The following is a 4,121-nucleotide window of genomic DNA, read 5'->3' as shown; positions in this document are numbered from 1 at the left end:
TTACGGTTCTTAAAAGCAGTGTGTCCGGAGTTTGTTCCTTCTGATGGTTCGTGGTCTCGCTGGCTCAGGAGTGAAGCTGCAGACCTAGTGGATCTTGCACAGGGGCCTCAGGTGGAGCTGCCGGCCAGTCCCACGCTGTGTGCCCGCACGCCTCAGCTCTGGGCGGTCGATGGGACCGCGCCCCACAGAGCACGGGGTGGCGCTCGTCAGGGAGGCTTGGGCCGCGCAGGAGCCCACGGGAGTGGGGGTGGGGTGTGCTCAGGCACGGCGGGCTGCAGGTCCCGAGTCCTGCCCCGCGGGGAGGCATCTGAGGCCCGGCGAGAATTCGAGTGCAGCACCGGCAGGCCGGCACTGCTGGGAGACCCGGTGCACCCTCCGCAGCTGCTGGCCCGGGTGCTAAGCCCCTCACTGCCCGGGACCGGTGGCGCCGGCCGGCTCCAAGTGCAGGGCCCACCCAGCCCGCGCCCACCCAGAACTTCTGCTGGTCCGCAAGTGCCGCATGCAGCCCTGGTTCCTGTCCGCGCCTCTCCCTCCACACCTCCCCGCAAGCTGAGAGAGCTGGCTCCAGCCTCGGCCGGCCCAGAGAGGGGCTCCCACAGTGCAGCGGCGGGCTGAAGGGCTCCTCAAGCACAGCCAGAGTGGGCACCAAGGCCGAGGAGGCGCCGAGAGCGAGCGAGGGCTGCGAGGGCTGCCAGCACGCTGTCACCTCTCAATAGCTTGCTGCAGGCTCAAACTGCTGGGCTCAAGCAATCCTCCCACATCAGTCTCCCAAAGTGCTGAGATTACAGGTGTGAGCCACTGTTAGCAGAACACCAGCGGTTCGCTCTGGGACCCACTGCTCACCGCACAGAGAGCCAATGACTGGGACGAGTATTGCCAAGGAAGAAAGCTTTAATCGGGCGCTGCAGCCAGAGAGATGGGCGCTCACTCTCAACTCCATCTCTGACCTACTAAAACTAGGGGTCTGTATATTAGGAAGAAATGTAACAATGTTCAAGAAAATAGGAACTGGGATGAAATATAACAATGTGTAAGAAAACAGGAACTTGAGAGGGTAAGGGAGCAATCCTGATGGATGAGGGGCCTGGAGTCTCTTTGTCTGGATGTCATGATCTGGTGAGTTTCAGTTCTTGGATACTTTTTTTTGAGAGGCCTGAAGGTGTTTCCCAAGGAAGGAACTCAGATAAAACAAATTTAAGGTTCAAAAGGGTCAATTTCTATGTTTGTCCAAACAACTATCTTTGGGACAATTGGGTCAGTTTCACCACCATGCCTGGCCAAAAATTTCAGCCTGCCTAAATGTGACTTTTCAGGCCCCAATTGGGACCATACTCAGCTATTCCCTTGTGAGGCACTGCCCACCTGCCACCAAATTAGGCCCTTGATGCCTGCTGGTCCAGTGGGTGTGTCCAGCCCTTGTCACAGGGGTTGACCTGCAGGGGCAAGGGGACATCCCCCTGAGCCAGGCACTGGGTATTCTTTCCAGCTGGAGTGGGGAGAAGCTCCTTCCCCCCCGGTCCACTGGAGGAGCCTGCCCTGTCTTCAGCCAGGGGAAGGCCAGCCTGAGTGAATGAAACCAACATACGATTGGAAAGAGATGGAGAGGAGGGGAAGAGGGGGTTCTGGTGGCCCTGGCCCTGGTTCCCATTGTCCCCCAAGGCCGCTTGCCCCTGCCCTTCCTGTGTGTCCTATAGCCAATTGGAGTTGGCTTTTGAGTTGTTTGTATTTTTCATTTTCTGTATAGTATAATGTTTTGACATCTTTAAAAAGACCTTTCTGGCTGGGGAGAAGGAGAACTGCCCTCTAACTGGCCAATTTCTAGAGATAGCATATCAGGAGCACGCCTTCGATATGTAAACTAACCATCCACAGCCAGGCCTCCTCCCTCAGGCCCGTACACACGCGAGGCCACATTCCTCTGCCTTCATCATTCCAGGGTCAGGCTGGGCACCTAGGGACCCCCACACTATAGTTTGGAGCCCAACTAGCCAGTCCTAAACTCTTCACATCTCCCCGCGTGGCCTCTCCCAATAAAGGCTGTGGCCTGGACTTTGCCTTGCCCCTCTTTTCTGTGTCCTGACCAAAACATGGTAGTCACATGGTCCTGCAGCATGTTCCGTGCCTCCTGTGTCTGTAGCATCTGTGAGCACAATCAGCTTTCTTTCTTTCTTTCTTTTTTTCTGACACAGAGTCTCACTCTGTTGCCCAGGCTGGAGTGCAATTGTGTGATGTCGGCTCACTACAACCTCCGCCTCTTGGGTTTAAGCAATTCTCTTATCTCAGCCTCCCGAGTAACTGGGATTACAGGCGAGTGCCACTGCGCCCAGCTAATTTTTGTATTTTTAGTAGAGACGAGGTTTCACCATGTTGGTCAGGCTGGTCTTGAACTCCTGACCTCAGGTGATCCGCCTGCCTCCGCCTCCCAAAGTGCTGGGATTTCAGGCGTGAGCCACCACACCCAGCCTCAATCAGCTTTCTTTTGTCTCTCCTGTGTCTAATTTTGTTGCTGTATCTGACTGACCATCACAAAGCTAAAACCAAACACACACACACACACACACACACACACACACACACATGAACTGAGTGGGGCATCGTGACATGTGCCTGCAGTCCCATCTACTGGGGAGGATGAGGTGGGAGGACTGCTTGAACCCAGGGGTTCAAGGTTACAGTGAGCTATGATCATGCCACTGCATTCTGGCCTGGGCAACAGGTGAGACCTTGTCTCTATTTCAAAACAAAAACAAACAAAACCACAGAACAGTTTTCTCTCACTTCCTACCAGAAAGTCCTTCCCTTCCCTCCCCATATGTAAAACTCTTCCTTCTTTAAGCTCTAGTTTAATGTCACCTTCCCCACTACCCCGGTAGCCTCTGAAAGGGCCCCCTCTCTTCCCTGGGGCCCTGCAACCCTCAGTCAGACGTCATGCCTTTGTATCAGAGATGCTTAGTGCCTGGCTAGAGCCTAACTTAACAGTCAGGAAGTAGGATGGAAGTCCAAATTAGAGCAGATTGCCCATGGAATGGAGCTGATACAACTCTTTAAAGGAGAATATGTTGAAATGTGGCAAAAACTTTTAAAACAGTACACCAGCCGGGTGCAGTGACTCACATCTGTAAGCCCAACACTTTAGGAGGCCAATACTGGAGGATTGCTTCAGGCTGGGAGCTCAAGACCAGCCTGGGCAACATAGTGATGTTACCGGTGGAGGGTCTTGACTACAAGTTGTCCAGTTTCTTGGTGTTTTCAACAAAACATTGGACAAAATGCACAAATGAAGCAATGAAAGAATGAAGCACAGATTTATTGAATGAAAGCATAGATTTATTGAAACGAAAGTACACGCCACAGAGTGGGAGTGGGTTTCAGTAAGCGGCTCAAGAGTCCCTGGTTACAGAATTTTCCGGGGTTTAAATACCCTCTAGAGGTTTCCCATTGGTTACTTGGTTATACCCTATGTAAATGAAGGAGTGGCCCCTGACCAGTCTGACTGGTTGCAGAAGGCAACCTAGGCTGAAGTGAAGTTACAAAGTTACACCTTGTGCAAACGTCTGATTGGTTGCAGGAGGGGACCAATCAGAGGCTGAAGTTAAGTTACAAAGTTATACCCCTATGCAATTGAAGACTAGGCCCATGACCAGTCTGACTGGTTGCAGGAGGGGACCAATCAGAGGCTGAAGTTAAGTTACAAAGTTATACCCCTATGCAATTGAAGACTAGGCCCATGACCAGTCTGATTGGTTGCAGAAGGGGATCAATCAGAGGTACTTTGCATTTTTCTTCTGCCTCCCAGAAAGGTGGGGGAAGTTGCAAAGGGAGTGGCCTCTGATCCTTTTGTTACTTGGGTGTGGAAAGTTGGGGTTTTCGTTTTGATTCAATTCTAGGAGTCAGAGCAAATTGGCCTTAGGTTCTCTGCCTCCAGACCCTATTCTCCTGCCTCAGTGAGACCCTGTCTCTACAAAAAAATACCAAACATTAGCCAGGTATGGTGACGTGCACCTGTAGCCCCAGCTATTTGGGAGGCTGAGGCAGGAGGATTGCCTGAGCCCAGGAGATTGAGAGTGCAGTGAGCTGTGATTCCAACACCGCACTCTGATCTAAGGGACAGAGTGACACCC

This window comes from Pan paniscus, chromosome 4 (genome assembly GCF_029289425.2).
Source record: "Pan paniscus chromosome 4, NHGRI_mPanPan1-v2.0_pri, whole genome shotgun sequence".
NCBI lineage: Eukaryota > Metazoa > Chordata > Mammalia > Primates > Hominidae > Pan > Pan paniscus.
The sequence above is the reverse complement of the archived record's forward strand: the minus strand, read 5'-3'. Positions refer to the sequence as shown.